Source organism: Panulirus ornatus, chromosome 4, assembly GCF_036320965.1.
Source record: "Panulirus ornatus isolate Po-2019 chromosome 4, ASM3632096v1, whole genome shotgun sequence".
In the NCBI taxonomy this organism is placed as follows: domain Eukaryota; kingdom Metazoa; phylum Arthropoda; class Malacostraca; order Decapoda; family Palinuridae; genus Panulirus; species Panulirus ornatus.
Window position 1 is genome coordinate 74,500,719 of NC_092227.1, and position 20,460 is coordinate 74,521,178.

Here is a 20,460-nt window from a genome sequence, read left to right on the forward strand (position 1 = left end):
AACCTGCTGCCTTGCCGGCTTTCATCTTCCGCAAAGCTTTTACTACCTCTTCTCTGTTTACCAAATCATTTTCCCTAACCCTCTCACTTTGCACACCACCTCGACCCAAACACCCTATATCTGCCACTCTGTCATCAGACACATTCAACAAACCTTCAAAATACTCATTCCATCTCCTTCTCACATCACCACTACTTGTTATCACCTCCCCATTTACGCCCTTCACTGAAGTTCCCATTTGCTCCCTTGTCTTACGCACCCTATTTACCTCCTTCCAGAACATCTTTTTATTCTCCCTAAAATTTACTGATAGTCTCTCACCCCAACTCTCATTTGCCCTTTTTTTCACCTCTTGCACCTTTCTCTTGACCTCCTGTCTCTTTCTTTTATACTTCTCCCACTCAATTGCATTTTTTCCCTGCAAAAATCGTCCAAATGCCTCTCTCTTCTCTTTCACTAATACTCTTACTTCTTCATCCCACCACTCACTACCCTTTCTAAACAGCCCACCTCCCACTCTTCTCATGCCACAAGCATCTTTTGCGCAATCCATCACTGATTCCCTAAATACATCCCATTCCTCCCCCACTCCCCTTACTTCCATTGTTCTCACCTTTTTCCATTTTGTACACAGTCTCTCCTGATACTTCTTCACACAGGTCTCCTTCCCAAGCTCACTTACTCTCACCACCTTCTTCACCCCAACATTCACTCTTCTTTTCTGAAAACCCATACTAATCTTCACCTTAGCCTCCACAAGATAATGATCAGACATCCCTCCAGTTGCACCTCTCAGCACATTGACATCCAAAAGTCTCTCTTTCGCACGCCTGTCAATTAACACGTAATCCAATAATGCTCTCTGGCCATCTCTCCTACTTACATAAGTATACTTATGTATATCTCGCTTTTTAAACCAGGTATTCCCAATCATCAGTCCTTTTTCAGCACATAAATCTACAAGCTCTTCACCATTTCCATTTACAACACTGAACACCCCATGCATACCAATTATTCCCTCAACTGCCACATTACTCACCTTTGCATTCAAATCACCCATCACTATAACCCGGTCTCGTGCATCAAAACCGCTAACACACTCATTTAGCTGCTCCCAAAACACTTGCCTCTCATGATCTTTCTTCTCATGCCCAGGTGCATATGCACCAATAATCACCCACCTCTCTCCATCAACTTTCAATTTTACCCATATTAATCGAGAATTTACTTTCTTACATTCTATCACATACTCCCACAACTCCTGTTTCAGGAGTATTGCTACTCCTTCCCTTGCTCTTGTCCTCTCACTAACCCCTGACTTCACTCCCCAGACATTTCCAAACCACTCTTCCCCTTTACCCTTGAGCTTCGTTTCACTCAGAGCCAAAACATCCAGGTTCCTTTCCTCAAACATACTACCTATCTCTCCTTTTTTCACATCTTGGTTACATCCACACACATTTAGGCACCCCACTCTGAGCCTTCGAGGAGGATGAGCACTTCCCGCGTGACTCCTTCTTCTGTTTCCCATTTTAGAAAGTTAATACAAGGAGGGGAGGATTTCCGGCCCCCCGCTCCCGTCCCCTCTAGTCGCTTTCTACGACACGCGAGGAATACGTGGGAAGTATTCTTTCACCCCTATTCTTTCATTAATGTTTATGAGAATTTTCAACCACATTACATATAACAATTCTGAGGTTTGACCGTTGATCATAACTCTTTGTTTATGGCCAATCAACTGATTTCCTGTACTTTTTTTGAAAATCTAGATAGATAACATTAGTTACTTTACTTTTGCCATACAAGATAATTATATTACAAAAGAAATCGAGCAGATTTTTAAGACAAGCAATTTCATCAAAAACCATGATGAGAATCATTTATTAAGCGATGGATCTCTAAATAGTTTACAATCTTATCTGAAATGATGGTTTTCATAAGTTTTCCAACTACAGATGTTAAGCAAATTGGACAGTAATTTCCAGGCAGTGACATTACCTTTTTGAAGTCAGTGTTGCATTAGCAACTTCCATACATCTGAAAATTTTCCTGTAGCAAGTGACTTATTGAAGAGGGCATTTAATGACTTCACTATCTAATTTTTTGCCTCTTCCATTGTCCTTGGATAGAACTTATCAGGGCCTGCTATTTTATTTCATTTTCCTTTATTGCTAATATGTCTTCAGCTTTAATGTCAATTTCTTGCAAAATGCTCTCTCTCTCATATGTAAAACTGGATTTGAGAGGGTTTTGTCTTCGACTGTAAATACAAATGCAGAAAAATATCATTTAAGATATTTGCCATGGTTTGATTGTTTTGAACCATGGCACCATTATATGTAATTAATGAAGCAATTGGCTAGTGAACGACTCTTTTGCTTCTAACATTATTGTAAAACCCCTTAGGGTTTCTTCATTAGTTTCAGCAATATACATTCATATTGAAGTTTACTCTTTTGTACAACTTTCTTATTTTCTCTACACAGATTTAGATATCTTGCTCTATCATATCAGTTATTGGTCTCTCTCTTTCTTTTGCGCTACTTTCTTAGACAACATGCACTTTTCTATTTCACTCTTCCCTTTGTTTTGGAAATGAACCATCTCTTACATATTGGCACATATATTCCCTCTGCTGCTTGAAGGTTTTACTGAAGCTTTTCTGAGCTATATTCTTATCAATTTTGTTGACCATATCATCCCAAGTTTGCCTATGAAGAACAGTGTGGAGATAATTAAAAGTTGCAAGTTTAAGATTGGGTATTTTTTGTGATTGTCATGATGACCAACATTACATGTAGTGTTGAAAGTGACCTCAAAAGTAATTTGTCAATGATTGCTGGCAACAATTCTTTCTCCGACTTCAACATTGTTAAAGAGATCCTCATTTGTTGTTAGAACTAAATTTGATATACTCTCCCCTTGAGTAGGTTTCTCAACAAATTAGATTATGGCACTATAAAGTTAATTCAGGTAGAGTCAACATCTGGAGCTACCATTATGATAAAATATCTTACTATGATATAATCTTGTTCATTGCTACTGAACATTATGTTGCCAACACTTCCTTTGTCAGTTCAAGAAGTCATATTTTTCTGTAAGTTTCTGGAGACTGCTTGACTCCTAGATGGCTCATTCAAAATTTGAGATTACAGAATTGGAGTGCTTATCATATATAGTAGTACCGTTGGCCAAAGAGGGTACAGTAAATCGCATCGAGGCAAAATCTGATATGTATGTTTCTATACTGTATCAATCCCTGGTAATGTTACCAAACCTATCAAATAATGGATTTTTTTTTTCCCAAGAGGGTCACTGCGAAATTACTGCTCCAAGATTTAAATGTTTATGCTGACATTGAATTCCTGACTTGTTGGTAACTGGTAGTTTAGCATAGTTTAGCCACAATAATTTATTTTTTGGTTGTGGTTTGAAAAGATGGTTACATTTCAATCACCTTGTTTAGGATTACTACCTAAGTTAATCTCAGACATTTCCTAAAGTCTTCCCCACATTTTTTTTAACTCTGTTTTTTGTTTTTTTCTCTCTTTGTAGTTCCTCTACAACATGCAAACCCCTGGCAGCATCTATAGGCTACTTCCAGTAAGTTAATGCTTAGCTTTCTATACTGTCCAACACCCCAGTATCTGAGTTTTGTTTTTATAGGTTCCTTACAAAAATATGCTCATAATCTAATTGACATTAATACAAATGGTTTTTGTTATGCTCTTATTTCTCTTTCTCATTGGCTGAAACCTTTAGAAAGAGAATTAATATCTGAATTGTGGTAAAGATAATTATTCTTTTTAGAGGAGACCTGTGAGCAAGCCTCCTTTTTTTCTTCAACCCTCCTTCCTCTCTTTACTCACTCATGCTTCCTTTTATGTAGTTTAGCAATTTATCATTTATGGTTAAAAATGGGTTGGTATACTACTTTCAGACTGAGCTTGCGATGTAAGTTTTGTTCCGTAAGGGGAGAAAGTGGTGAGCAGTGATTCATACAATCCTGACCCTGTCCCTTACAACTAATGATGGGTTTGACCACAGATTATTATTGGATGTATGTCTTCAATTTTCAAAAAGAGCAGAGATTGTATTTCCCATGTTCCCTGGCCTCATCTTTAGGAAGAAATAGCTTTTAACAAATTTGAAACTTTTTTCATTTTTGCCGAGTCTCCTATATTATGTCTTCATCTTTTTACAGACTTCATTTTATATATATTGCATTATCATCTTGTATTTTTTTATTCTTATTGACCTTGCACATCGTTTTCCATGATATTATAGTTTTATTAAATAATTTGAATTTCACAAATGTGTGAACTGGGGGTTCTGTATACTTACAAATTTATACTTATCAACATATATATATATTTTCCAAAAGAAAGAACAGAGAACGAGGCCAGGTGAGGATATTCCCTCAGAGGCCCAGTCCTCTGTTCTTAACGCTACCTTGCTAACATGGGAAATGGCAAATAGTTTGAAAGAAAAGAAAGATATATATATATATATATATGTTGGATATAAGGGATAGGGGAGAAAGAATACTTCCCACGTATTCCCTGCGTGTTGTAGAAGGCGACTAAAAGGGAAGGGAGCGGGGGGCTGGAAATCCTCCCCTCTTTTTTTTTTTTTTTTTACAAAGGAAGGAACAGAGAAAGGGGCCGGGTGAGGATGTTTCCTCAGAGGCCCAGTCCTGTGTTCTTAACGCTACCTCACTGATGTGGGAAATGGCGAATAGTATGAAAGAAAGAAAAAAAATGTTGGAAAGGATCACAATTTTTCGCGTGATCAAGCTATTCCTATGAGTCCACGGGGAAAATGAAACACGAAAAGTTCCCAAGTGCACTTTCATATAATAATCATATCATCAGGGGAGACACAAGAGAGAAATATAACTGTCAGTTGATATACATCGAAGAGACGAAGCTAGGACGCTATTTGGTAAACATGTGATTGTCCATGTTTACCAAATTACGTTTACTAAATGGCGTCCTAGCTTTGTCTCTTCGATGTATATCAACCGACTGTTATATTTCTCTCTTGTATCTCCCCTGATGATGTGATTATTACGCGAAAGTGCACTTGGGAACTTTTCGTGTTTCATTTCCCCCATGGATTCATAGGAATATATTTTTTCTTTTTTTCTTTCAAACTATTCGCCATATATATATATATATATATATATGGTTGTTAGGGAGGTGAATGCAAGAGTTTTGGAAAGAGGGGCAAGTATGAAGTCTGTTGTGGATGAGAGAGCCTGGGAAGTGAGTCAGTTGTTGTTCGCTAATGATACAGCGCTGGTGGCTGATTCATATGAGAAACTGCAGAAGCTGGTGACTGAGTTTGGTAAAGTGTGTGAAAGAAGAAAGTTAAGAGTAAATGTGAATAAAAGCAAGGTTATTAGGTACAGTAGGGTTGAGGGTCAAGTCAATTGGGAGGTAAGTTTGAATGGAGAAAAACTGGAGGAAGTAAAGTGTTTTAGATATCTGGGAGTGGATCTGGCAGCGGATGGAACCATGGAAGTGGAAGTGAATCATAGGGTGGGGGAGGGGGCGAAAATCCTGGGAGCCTTGAAGAATGTGTGGAAGTCGAGAACATTATCTCGGAAAGCAAAAATGGGTATGTTTGAAGGAATAGTGGTTCCAACAATGTTGTATGGTTGCAAGGCGTGGGCTATGGATAGAGTTGTGCGCAGGAGGGTGGATGTGCTGGAAATGAGATGTTTGAGGACAATATGTGGTGTGAGGTGTTTGATCGAGTAAGTAATGTAAGGGTAAGAGAGATGTGTGGAAATAAAGAGAGCATGGTTGAGAGAGCAGAAGAGGGTGTTTTGAAATGGTTTGGGCACATGGAGAAAATGAGTGAGGAAAGATTGACCAAGAGGATATATGTGTCGGAGGTGGAGGGAACGAGGAGAAGTAGGAGACCAAATTGGAGGTGGAAAGATTGAGTGAAAAAGATTTTGAGTGATCGGGGCCTGAACATGCAGGAGGGTGAAAGGCGGGCAAGGAATAGAGTGAATTGGATCGATGTGGTATACCGGGGTTGACGTGCTGTCAGTGGATTGAATCAGGGCATGTGAAGCGTCTGGGGTAAACCATGGAATGTTGTGTGGGGCCTGGATGTGGAAAGGGAGCTGTGGTTTCGGGCATTATTGCGTGACAGCTGGAGACTGAGTGTGAACGAATGGGGCCTTTGTTGTCTTTTCCTATTGCTACCTCGCACACATGAGGGGGGAGGGGGATGGTATTCCATGTGTGGCGAGGTGGCAATGGGAATGAATAGGGGCAGACAGTGTGAATTGTGTGCATGGGTATATATGTATGTGTCTGTGTGTATATATATGTTTACATTGAGATGTATAGGTATGTATATTTGTGTGTCTGGGAGTGTGTGCGTGTACATTGTGTTTGGGGGTGGGTTTTGCCATTTCTTTCGTCTGTTTCCTTGCGCTACCTCGCAAACGCGGGAGACAGCGACAAAGCAAAATAAAAATAAAGATAATAATAATAATAATAATAATAATATATATATATATATATATATATATATATATATATATATATATATATATATATATATATATATATATATATATATTTTCATACTATTCGCCAATTCCCGCATTAGTGAGGTAGCATTAAGAACAGAGGACTGGGCCTTTGAGGGAATATCCTCACCTGGCCCCCTTCTCTGTTCTTTCTTTTGGAAAAAAAAAAATATATATATATATATATGTGTCGGAGGTGGAGGGAACGAGGAGAAGAGGGAGACCAAATTGGAGGTGGAAAGATGGAGTGAAAAAGATTTTGTGTGATCGGGGCCTGAACATGCAGGAGGGTGAAAGGAGGGCAAGGAATAGAGTGAATTGGAGCGATGTGGTTTACCGGGGTTGACGTGCTGTCAGTGGATTGAATCAGGGCATGTGAAGCGTCTGGGGTAAACCATGGAAAGCTGTGTAGGTATGTATATTTGCGTGTGTGGACGTGTATGTATATACATGTGTATGGGGGTGGTTTGGGCCATTTCTTTCATCTGTTTCCTTGCGCTACCTCGCAAACGCGGGAGACAGCGACAAAGCAAAAAAAAAAAAAAAATATATATATATATATATATATATATATATATATATATATATATATATATATATATATGTGTGTGTGTGTGTATGTGTGTGTGTTGGTGGCTGATTCAGGTGAGAAACTGCAGAAGTTGGTGACTGGGTTTGGTAAAGTGAGTGAAAGGAGAAAGCTGAGAGTAAATGTGAATAAGAGCAAGGTTATTAAGTTCAGCAGGGTTGAGGGACAAGTGAATTGGGAGGTAAGTTTGAATGGAGAAAAACTGGAGGAAGTGAAGTGTTTTAGATATCTGATTGTGGATTTGGCAGCGGATGGAACCATGGAAGCAGAAGTGAGTCACAGGGTGGGGGAGGGGGCGAAGGTTCTGGGAGCTTTGAAGACTGTGTGGAAGGCGAGAACATTATCCCAGAAAGGAAAAATGGGTATGTTTGAAGGAATAGTGGTGCCAACAATGTTATATGGTTGTGAGGCATGGGCGATAGAGTTGTGCGGAGGAGGGTGGATGTGTTGGAAATGAGATGTTTGTGGACAACATGTGGTGTGAGGTGGTTTGATTGAGTAAGTAATGAAAGAGTAAGAGGATATGTGGTAATAAAAAGAGTGTGGTTGAGAGAGCAGAAAAGGGTGTATTGAAATGGTTTGGTTACATAGAGAGAATGAGTGAGGAAAGGTTGACAAAGAGGATATATGTGTCAGAGGTGGAGGGAATGAGGAGAAGTGGGAGACCAAATTAGAGGTGGAAGGATGGAGTGAAAAAGATTTTGAGTGATTGGGGCTTGAACATACAGGAGGGTGAAAGGCATGCAAGGAATAGAGTGAATTGGCATGATGTAGTATACTGTGGTCAACATGCTGTCAGTGGATTGAACTAGGGCATGTGAAGCATCTGGGGTAAACCATGGAAAGTTTTGTGGGGCCTGGATGTAGAAGAGGAGCTGTGGTTTCGGTGCATTACGCATGACAGCTAGAGTCTGAGTGTGGACGAATGTTGCCTTTGTTGTCCTTTCCTAGCACTATCTCGCACACACACGGGGGGAGTCATTTCGTATGTGGCGGGATGGCAGCAGGAATGGATGACGGCAGCATGTATAAATGTGTGCTTGTGTATATATGTATATGTCTCTGTATGTATATGTATGTATACGTTGAAATGTATAGGTATGTATATGTGCATGTGTGGGCGTTTATGTATGTGCATGTGTATGTGGGTGGGTTGGGCCATTCTTTCGTCTGTTTCCTTGCGCTACCTCGCTAATGCGGGAGACAGTGACAAAGTATAATATAAATATCTTTTTTTATTATTATACTTTGTCACTGTCTCCTGCGTTAGCAAGGCAGTGCAAGGAAACAAATGAAAGAATGGCCCAACCCACCCACATTCATATGTATATACATACACGTCCACACACGCACATATACATACCTATAGATCTCAATGTATACATATATATACACACACAGACATATACATATATACATAATTCATACTGTCTGCCCTTATTCATTCCCGTTGCCACCCTGCCACATATGAAATGAAAACCCCCTCCCCCCGCATTCGCGCGAGGTAGCGCTAGGAAAGGCAACAAAGGCCACATTCGTTCACACTCAGTCTCTAGCTGTCATGTATAATGCACCGAAACCACAGCTCCCTTTCCACATCCAGGCCCCACAGAACTTTCCATGGTTTACCCCAAATGCTTCACACGCCCTGGTTCAATCCATTGACATCACGTCGACCCTGGTATACCACATTGTTCCAATTCACTCTATTCCTGGCATGCCTTTCACCCTCCTGCATGTTCAGGCCCCAATCAGTCAAAATCTTTTTCATGCCATCTTTCCGCCTCCAATTTGGTCTCCCACTTCTCCTCGTTCCCTCCACCTCTGACACATATATTCTCTTTGTCAATCTTTCCTCACTCATTCTCTCCATGTGACCAAACCATTTCAAAACACCCTCTTCTGCTCTCTCAACCACACTCTTTTTATTATCACACATCTCTCTTACCCTTTCATTACTTACTCGATCAAACCACCTCACACCACATATTGTCCTCAAACATCTCGTTTCCAGCACATCCACCCTCCTCCGCACAACTCTATCTATAGCCCATGCCTCGCAACCATATAACATTGTTGGAGCCACTATTCCTTCAAACTTACCCATTTTTGCTTTCCAAGATAACGTTCTCGACTTCCACACATTTTTCAACGCTTCCAGAACTTTCACCCCTTCCCCACCCTATGATTCCTTTCTACTCCCATGGTTCCATCCACTGCCAAATTCACTCCCAGATATCTAAAGTACTTCACTTCCTCCAGTTTTTCTCCATTCAAACTTATATGTATTATTATCATTATTATTATTATTACTATTATTATTATCATTATTATTAATATTATTATTAACAATTTTATACTTTGTCGCTGTCTCCCGCATTATCGAGGTAGCGCAAGGAAACAGATGAAAGAATGGCCCAACCCACCCACATACACATGTATACACATACACGCCCACACACACTGTATCATCAGCGAACAACTCACTTCCCAAGCCCTCTCATCCACAACAGACTGCATACTTGCCCCTCTCTCCAAAACTCTTGCATTCACCCCCCTAACAACCCCATCCATGAACACATTAAACAACCATGGAGACATCACGCACCCCTGCCACAAACCGACATTCACTGGGAACCAATCACTTTCCTTTCTTCCTACTCGCACACATGCCTTATGTCCTTGATAAGATCTTTTCACTGCTTCCAACAACTTACCTCCCACACCATATACTCTTAATACCTTCCACAGAGCCTCTCTAACAACCCTATCATATGCCTTCTCCAGATCCATAAATGCTACATACAAATTCATCTGCTTTTCTAAGTATTTCTCACATACATTCTTCAAAGCGAACACCTATTCCACACATCCTCTACCACTTGTGAAACCACAGTGCTCCTCTCCAACCTGATGCTCTGTACATGCCTTGACCCTCTCAGTCAATACCCTCCCATATATTTTCCCAGGAAAACTCAACAAAGTTATACCTCTGTAATTTGAACACTCACTTTTATCCCCTTTGCCTTTGTACAATGGCATTATACATGCATTCTGCAAATCCTCAGGCACTTCACCATAAACCATACATATATTGAATATCCTTACCAACCAGTCAGCAGCACAGTCACCCTTTTTTAATAAATTCCACAGCAATACCATCTAAACCTGTTGCCTTGCTGGCTTTCATCTTCCGCATTTCCCTACCTCTTCTCTGTTTACCAAATCATTCTCCCTGACCCTCTCACTTCGCACACCACCTCAACCAGACACCCTATATCTCCCACTCTATCATCAGACACATTCAACATTCAACAAGCCTTTCATTTTATACTTAATCGCCATCATCCGCCTTAGCGAGGTAGCATAAGGAAACAGACGAGGAATGGCCCAACCCACCCACATACACATGTATATACATAAACACCCACACACGCACATATACATACATATACATTTTAATGTATACATACATATACATGCACAGACATTTACACATATTCACATTTGCTGCCTTCATCCATTCCTGTCGCCACCCGCCACAAATGAAATTGTTGGAACTACAATTCCTTCATACATACCCATTTTTGCTCTCTCAGATAACATTCTCTCCTTCCACACATTCTTTATCACTTCCAGAACCTTCGCCCACTCCCCCACCCTGTTACTCACTGCTGCTTCCAAGTCCAATCCCATACATCCAAAACACTTCACCTCCTCCAACCTTTCTCCATTCGAATTCACTTCCCAACTAACTTGGCCCTCAACCCTACTGAGCCCAACAACCTTGCTCTATTCACATTTACTCTCAACTTTCTCAGTCACCAACTTCTGCAGTTTCTCACTCGAATCAGCCACCAGAGCTGTATCAGTGGCGAACATCTGACTCACTTCCCAGGCCCTCTCATCCCCAACAGACTGCCCACTCGCCCATCTCTCCAAAACTACCCCATGGGGACATCATACACCCCTATTATTTTTATTATTATTATATCTTAAGAACTAGGAATTGATAGTGAGGAGGTAATGCCATTAGGCAGAGTTGCTTGGATTTGATACCGTTTAATATTATGTGTTTGGGAGCATGGAGCTGGAAATCCTTCATTCCTGTGATACAAGCGAGAATTTTTCCTCAGAGGCTTAGACATTTGTTTCTGGCTCTACCTTGGCAGGAAAAGGCAAGCAGGTTAGAAAAAAATAGATAGACTATATATTTATTGAAAAATTATATCCATGTTAGTCTAAGGTGGTGATTCCCAACCTTTTTTATGCAGTGCATACCGTAATGGAAGAAGAACTCCTGAGGCACACCTAATATCTCCTGCTGGATTGCCTTGTTGGTTTTGTTATTGTTTAGAGAACTCAATATCAGTTAAAGTAACCAAATAATTCTAATATATTTATGAGCTTAAGTAGTTTACAATAAAAGCACTATTACCATATGCATGTCATCCATACATAATGTACTTGTGTTGTTGAATATGTCCTTAACAAAGGGACACACTTGGGAAACATCAGTGGCACACTAGTTGGGAAACACTGATCTAAGATACCCAAATGCATATATTTTTTTTTGTCTTCCCCCATGCTTGATCGCCATTTCCCACATTAGCAGAATGTTTCTACAGGTTCCTTTAGCCCAAGGCTGTGCTACTTCCAAAAGCAGGGAAATGTAGGCTTCTTTGGAATGAAGAGGTCTTTGACAGATTGTATTTCCAATGTTACAGCCTTGCTAAAGGTGACTTTTCTCTCATGGTTTAACTTCAAGCAGGCTGTCCCATATGTATAGCTCTACTCCTGATAGAGTGTAAGAAAGTAAATTCTAGATGAATGTGGGTAAAACTGAAAGTGGATGCAGAGAGATGGGTGCTTATGCACCTGGTCATTAGAAGAAAGATAATGAGAAGCAAGTATTTTGGGAGCAGCTGAGTGAGTGTGTCAGCAGCTTTGGTGCACGAGTCCAGGTATTAGTGATAGGTGATTTAAATGCAAAGGTGAGTACAGTGGCATTTAAGGGTATAATCGATGTACATGGGGTATTCATTGTAGTGAATGGAAATGGTGAAGAGCTTGTGGATTAGTGTGCTGAAGAAAGACTGGTGATTGGGAATACCTGGTTTAAAAAGGGGGATATACATAAGTATACGTATGTGAGTAGAAAAGATGGTGAAAGGGCATTATTGGATTATGTGTTAATTGATAGGCATGTAAAAGAGAGACTTTTGGATGTTGATGTGCTGAGAGGGGCTGCTGGAGAGATCTCTGAACACTATCTTGTGGAGGCAAAGGTGAAGATTTGTAGAGTTTTCTAAAAAGAAGAGAGAATATTGGGGATATGAGAGTGGTGAGCTTGGAAAGGAGACTTGTATAAGGAAGTACCAGGAGAGATTAAGTGTAGAATGGCAAAAGGTGAGAGCGAATGATGTGAGGGGGAGTGGGTGAGGAATGGGATGTATTTAGGGAAGCAATGATGGTATGTGCACAAGATGCATGTGACATGAGAAAGATGAGAGGTGGGCAGATTAGAAAGGGTAGTGAGTAGTGGGATGAAAAAGTAAAGATGTTGGTGAAAGAGAAAAAGAGAGGCATTTGGACAATACTTACAAGGAAGGAGTGCAAATAACTTGGAGATGTATAAGAAAAAGCAGCAGGAGGTCAAGAGAAAGGAGCAGAGGTTGAAAAAGAGGGCAAACGAGAGTTGGGGTGAGAGTATCATTAACTTTAGGGAAAATAAAAAGATGTTTTGGAAGGAGATTAATAACGTGCGTAAGACAAGAAAACAAATGAGAACATCGGTGAAGGGGTAAGTAATAACAAGTAGTGATGAAGTGAGAAGGAGGTGGAATGAGTATTTTGAAGGTTTGTGGAATGTGTTTGATGATAGAGTGGCAGATGTAGGGTGTTTTGGTCAGGGTGGTGTGCAGTGAGAGGGTCAGGGAGAATGGTTTTGTTAAGAGAGAAGAGGTAGTAAAAGCTTTGCAGAATATGAAATCTGGCAAGGCTGCCTGTTTGGATGGTATTGCAGTAGAATTTATTAAGAAAGGGAGTAACTTTATTGTTGACTGGTTGGTAAGTATATTCAGTGTATGTATGGATCATGGCGAAGTGTCTGAGGATTAGTGGAATGCATGCATAGTGCCATTGCATGAATGCATAGGGAATAAAGGTGAGTGTTCAAACTACAAAGGCATAAGTTTGTTGAGTATTCCTGTGAAATTATATGGGAGGGTATTGACTGAGAGAGTGAAGGTGTGTACAGAGCACCAGATTGGGGAGGAGCATTGTGGTTTCAAAAGTGGTAGAGGATGTGTGGATCAGGTGTTTGCTTCGAAGAATTTGGGTGAGAAATGCTTAAAAAAACAGTTGGATTTGTATGTGGCATTTATGGCTATGGAGAAGGCTTATGATAGGGTTCATAGATGCTTTGTGGAAGGTCTTAAGAGTATATGGTATAGGAGGTAAGCTGCTAGAAGCAGTGAAAAGTTTTTACCAAGGATGAAAGGCATGTGTATGAGAAAGGAAGAGAGAAGAGTGGTTTCCAATGAAGGTCAGTCTGCAGCAGGGGTGTGTAATGTTCTCATGGTTGTTTAATTTGTTTATGGATGGGGTGGTCAGGGAGGTAAATGGAAGAGTTTTGGAGAGGGGGCGAGTATGCAGTCTGTTGGGGATGAGAGGGACCAGGAAATGAGTCACTTGTTCACCAATGATACAGCTCTGGTGGCTGTTTTGAGCGAGAAACGGCAGAAGTTGGTGACTAAGTTTGGGAAAGTATGTGAGAGGAGAAAGTTGAGAGTAAATGTGAATAAGGGCAAGGTTATTAGGTTCAGTAGGATTGAGGGACAAGTAAATAGGGATGTAAGTTTGAATGGAGAAAAATTGGAGGAAGTAAAGTGTTTTGGATATCTGGAAGTGTACTTATCAGCAAATGGAACCATGGAAGTGGAAGTGAGTTACAGGGTGGAGGAGGGGCGAAGGTTCTGGGAGCTTTGAGGAATGTATGGAAGGAGAGCACATCATCTCGGAGAGCAGAAATGGTTGCAAGATATGGGCTATAGATAGGTTTGCACGGAGGAGGGTGGATGTGTTGGAAATGAAATGTGTGAGGACAATATGTGGTGTGAGGTGGTTTGATCAAGTAAATGATGAAAGGGTAAGAGAGATGTATGGTGATAAAAAGAGTGTGGTTGAGAGAGCAGAAGAGGTTGTGTTGAAATAATTTGGACATATGGAGAGAGTGAGTGAGGAAAGATATACAAAGAGGATATGTGTATCAAAGGTGAAGGGAACGAGGAGAAGTGGGAGACCAAATTGGAGGTGGAAAGATGGAGGGAAAAAGGTTTTGAGTGATCGGGGCCTGAACATGCAGGAGGGTGAAAGGTGTGCAAGGAATAGAGTGAATTGGAACGATGTGGTATACCGGGGTCGACGTGCTGTCAGTGGATTGAACCAGGGCATGTGAAGCATCTGGGGTAAACCATGGAAAGTTCTGTGGGGCCTGGATGTGGAAAGGGAGCTGTGGTTTCGGTGCATTATTACATGACAGCTAGAGACTGAGTGTGAACGAATGGGGCCTTTGTTGTCTTTTCCTAGCACTACCTCGCACACATGAGGGGGGAGGGATTGTTATTACATGTGTGGCGGGGTGGCGATGGGAATGAATAAAGGCAGACAGTATGAATTATGTGCACGTATATATGTATATGTCTGTGTGTGTATATACATGTATACGTTGAGATGTATAAGTATGGATATTTGCGTGTGTCGACGTATATGTATATACATGTGTATGTGGGTGGGTTGGGCCTTTTTTTTTTTTCTTTTTCTTTTTCCAAAAGAAGGAACAGAGTGGGGCCAGGTGAGGATATTCCACAAAGGCCCAGTCCTCTGTTCTTAACGCTACCTTGCTAACGCGGGAAATGGCGAATAGTTTAAAAGAAAAAAGAAAGATATATATATATATATTTTTTTTTTTTCTTTGTCGCTGTCTCCCGTGTTTGCGAGGTAGCGCAAGGAAACAGACGAAAGAAATGGCCCAACCCACCCCCATACACATGTATATACATACGTCCACACACGCAAATATACACACCTACACAGCTTTCCATGGTTTACCCCCAGACGCTTCACATGCCCTGATTCAATCCACTGCCAGCACGTCAACCCCGGTATACCACATCGCTCCAATTCACTCTATTCCTTGCCCTCCTTTCACCCTCCTGCATGTTCAGGCCCCGATCACTCAAAATCTTTTTCACTCCATCCTTCCACCTCCAATTTGGTCTCCCTCTTCTCCTCGTTCCCTCCACCTCTGACACATATATCCTCTTGGTCAATCTTTCCTCACTCATTCTCTCCATGTGCCCAAACCATTTCAAAACACCCTCTTCTGCTCTCTCAACTATGCTCTTTTTATTTCCACACATCTCTCTTACCCTTACGTTACTTACTCGATCAAACCACCTCACACCACACATTGTCCTCAAACATCTCATTTCCAGCACATCCATCCTCCTGCGCACAACTCTATCCATAGCCCACGCCTCGCAACCATACAACATTGTTGGAACCACTATTCCTTCAAACATACCCATTTTTGCTCTCCGAGATAATGTTCTCGACTTCCACACATTCTTCAAGGCTCCCAGAATTTTCGCCCCCTCCCCCACCCTATGATCCACTTCTGCTTCCATGGTTCCATCCGCTGCCAGATCCACTCCCAGATATCTAAAACACTTCACTTCCTCCAGTTTTTCTCCATTCAAACTCACCTCCCAATTGATTTGACCCTCAACCCTACTGTACCTAATAACCATGCTCTTATTCACATTTACTCTTAACTTTCTTCTTTCACACACTTTACCAAACTCAGTCACCAGCTTCTGCAGTTTCTCACATGAATCAGCCACCAGCGCTGTATCATCAGCGAACAACAACTGACTCACTTCCCAAGCTCTCTCATCCCCAACAGACTTCATACTTGCCCCTCTTTCCAAAACTCTTGCATTCACCTCCCTAACAACCCCATCCATAAACAAATTAAACAACCATGGAGACATCACACACCCCTGCCGCAAACCTACATTCACTGAGAACCAATCACTTTCCTCTCTTCCTACACGTACACATGCCTTACATCCTCGATAAAAACTTTTCACTGCTTCTAACAACTTTCCTCCCACACCATATATTCTTAATACCTTCCACAGAGCATCTCTATCAACTCTATCATATGCCTTCTCCAGATCCATAAATGCTACATACAAATCCATTTGCTTTTCTAAGTATTTCTCACATACATTCTTCAAAGCAAACACCTGATCCACACATCCTCTACCACTTCTGAAACCACACTGCTCTTCCCCAATCTGATGCTCTGTACATGCCTTCACCCTCTCAATCAATACCCTCCCATATAATTTACCAGGAATACTCAACAAACTTATACCTCTGTAATTTGAGCACTCACTCTTATCCCCTTTACCTTTGTACAATGGCACTATGCACGCATTCCGCCAATCCTCAGGCACCTCACCATGAGTCATACATACATTAAATAACCTTACCAACCAGGCAACAATACAGTCACCTCCTTTTTTAATAAATTCCACTGCAATACCATCCAAACCTGCTGCCTTGCCGGCTTTCATCTTCCGCAAAGCTTTTACTACCTCTTCTCTGTTTACCAAATCATTTTCCCTAACCCTCTCACTTTGCACACCACCTCGACCAAAACACCCTATATCTGCCACTCTATCATCAAACACATTCAACAAACCTTCAAAATACTCACTCCATCTCCTTCTCACATCACCACTACTTGTTATCACCTCCCCATTTGCGCCCTTCACTGAAGTTCCCATTTGCTCCCTTGTCTTACGCACTTTATTTACCTCCTTCCAGAACATCTTTTTATTCTCCCTAAAATTTAATGATACTCTCTCACCCCAACTCTCATTTGCCCTTTTTTTCACCTCTTGCACCTTTCTCTTGACCTCCTGTCTCTTTCTTTTATACATCTCCCACTCAATTGCATTTTTTCCCTGCAAAAATCGTCCAAATGCCTCCCTCTTCTCTTTCACTAATACTCTTACTTCTTCATCCCACCACTCACTACCCTTTCTAATCAACCCACCTCTCACTCTTCTCATGCCACAAGCATCTTTTGCGCAATCCATCACTGATTCCCTAAATAAATCTCATTCCTCCCCCACTCCCCTTACTTCCATTGTTCTCACCTTTTTCCATTCTGTACTCAGTCTCTCATGGTACTTCCTCACACAAGTCTCCTTCCCAAGCTCACTTACTCTCACCACCCTCTTCACCCCAACATTCACTCTTCTTTTCTGAAAACCCATACAAATCTTCACCTTAGCCTCCACAAGATAATGATCAGACATCCCTCCAGTTGCACCTCTCAGCACATTAACATCCAAAAGTCTCTCTTTCGCACGCCTGTCAATTAACACGTAATCCAATAACGCTCTCTGGCCATCTCTCCTACTTACATAAGTATACTTATGTATATCTCGCTTTTTAAACCAGGTATTCCCAATCATCAGTCCTTTTTCAGCACATAAATCTACAAGCTCTTCACCATTTCCATTTACAACACTGAATGCCCCATGTATACCAATTATTCCCTCAACTGCCACATTACTCACCTTTGCATTCAAATCACCCATCACTATAACCCGGTCTCGTGCATCAAAACCACTAACACACTCATTCAGCAGCTCCCAAAACACTTGCCTCTCATGATCTTTCTTCTCATGCCCAGGTGCATATGCACCAATAATCACCCATCTCTCTCCATCAACTTTCAGTTTTACCCATATCAATCGAGAATTTACTTTCTTACATTCTATCACATACTCCCACAACTCCTGTTTCAGGAGTACTGCTACTCCTTCCCTTGCTCTTGTCCTCTCACTAACCCCTGACTTTACTCCCAAGACATTCCCAAACCACTCTTCCCCTTTACCCTTGAGCTTCGTTTCACTCAGAGCCAAAACATCCAAGTTCCTTTCCTCAAACATACTACCTATCTCTCCTTTTTTCACATCTTGGTTACATCCACACACATTTAGGCACCCCACTCTGAGCCTTCGAGGAGGATGAGCACTCCCCGCGTGACTCCTTCTTCTGTTTCCCATTTTAGAAAGTTATAAATACAAGGAGGGGAGGATTTCTGGCCCCCCACTCCCATCCCCTCTAGTCGCTTTCTACGACACGCGAGGAATGCGTGGGAAGTATTCTTTCACCCCTATCCCCAGGGATAATATATATATATATATATATATATATATATATACACACACACACACATACACATACATACGCACATATACACACACACACATACATATATATACATATGAAAAATGTAAGAAACAATTCAGAAAACTGAAACTTCTAGCTTGAAATGAAATGAAAAAATGAATGTCACATAATGGTTCAACCTCTGGCTATGGAAAAAGGAAATGTATAATTTATTCACACAAACGTCAATAGTAGTTCTCATCAATTTAACCACTGTATCAATAAGCTTCAATGTCCAAGCTACATTTTTTCCAATTTCACTATTTTCTCGTCCAACAAAACTGGAGACATAGGAACGGCTAATCACAGGCTGGGAAAGTGAATCTCTCTCACTGTCCTCGACAGACACACATTTCCATATATATATATATATATATATATATATATATATATACACACACATATGTAAATAAAGGTGTTACCATACTCCACCTGCTTGAGGTTACACTATGAGTGAAAAGTTACCTTTGGTGAGGATGTATCTTTGGGAGAACAGTCTCATCAAAGAACATCTCACTCCAAAGGAGTTCATATTATCATGCTGTGGAAAGTAGCACAATCTTGGGCTACAGGAGCCTCTGGAAAGTGATCCTGGGTGACACCAGGAATTTCTTAGGAATTGGTCCCTAGGTAATTGTGAATAAATGAACGAATATGTACATAGTGCACCAAATTTGTCAAATTTATTGTACCTCACTATGGGTCAAATTTATTTTATCATTATTCCATATTCTTGCCCATTATGTAGCCTATAATAAAAAGAAAATCTCTTAATGAAAAGGTTAGGAGATCGACTATTCTTTGTGTTAGCAAGTGTGGTCCTATTATATCAGATATTTGTGTGTCCTGTTATCTTCTTTTGGAAGTTAAGTAAATCTGTCATTTTTACTGTTCTGGTTTACAGGCCCACTGTTACTACCTGTTACCTGCAGCCCCATCAGACCACAAGTTTTATCCTCCAGCCACCAACTCAGAGTTCCCTTTTGTGATATAACAAACAATTCACTGAGCCCTACCAGGGTAACTGGGCATCCCAGAGTTCTGACTCCTTGTATTATGAGCCATGAAAAGCCTGGAGAGGCTTCTAATAGAATTGAAATGGAAGATGGGTCAGTATCAATGGATGATGAGGAGAGTATAGGAAGGGGAAACAATGGAAGCGGTTTAGATGCTGGAGTTATGGTATACGCAATAACTGGCCTATATGCAGAAATGCTCAGGGAAACTCATGGCTGTGAACCATATTCGTTTTTCTAGTAATGAACACTCCAAGTGTCAGTTATACAAGTATGGAAGAGGAGGATGGACACTGAAGCATTATTAGATAGTAAAGGTACAGTATTTTCTAATTGTTGATAATGCCAATAAAGATTTGATAAAGTGAAATAGCATATCACTTATGTGCTAGGTATTTCACTACAGTTGTACCAGGTTGTTTTATAGACATTATTTTGTGATTTTGAGAGATAGCCCTTTACTGATGAAAAAGTATATTTCTCTCTGATGGCATTCACTCTGTGAGTACAGTAAATGAGAGCCCTAATTCCCCAGATAGGGGCAATGAGGCCTTATTGCCTCCACCCTGAGGGTCCTGGATCTCCTGATGCAGACATCATTCCACTGCCATAGAACCCCTTCATATGATAAGGGTACCTAGATTTTACGAACATTTGGAGATGCCATACTGAATTTACTTCTTTCCCTGTGGTGATTTCATTGTCACACTTTTTGTGCATGTTTTTTCTCATGGTCTCATTTGTTACACACCAATGTTCAGCCATATATGTATCCCTTGGGTTTAGAAACTTGCATTTCTGTCTTTTGCTTTACTTTACATGTTTTTAGTTGATTTAAAACTTTTTATTTTTTTGGTTATTTATGGTGCCAGGTGTGACCATGAAGAATGCAGCCATGGCTAGTCACTCAAGAGCCATAACATGCGATTTATACTTTTTCACAAATTCCTTTTTCACCCTAGAACAAAATTGGCCAAATTGAT

The 20,460-nt window shown here is 40.8% G+C and overlaps 1 protein-coding gene across 10 annotated transcripts in view; it reads left to right on the forward strand.

Moving 5' to 3' along the window:
• LOC139745674 (uncharacterized) overlaps positions 1 to 20,460 on the forward strand; it is a 365,941-nt gene that overhangs the window by 333,083 nt on the left and 12,398 nt on the right. Inside the window, exons 7-8 of one of the 10 annotated variants that reach the window (XM_071656092.1) lie at positions 3,556 to 3,603; positions 19,366 to 19,428. The exons of 6 other annotated variants lie outside the window; for them this stretch is intronic. The gene's annotated coding sequence lies outside the window, so the exon portion shown is untranslated. Of the gene's footprint in view, positions 1 to 3,555; positions 3,604 to 19,365; positions 19,795 to 20,460 lie in introns of those variants that run through there. 3 more of the 10 variants (XR_011711915.1, XM_071656085.1, XM_071656084.1) reach the window with 3 other exon arrangements.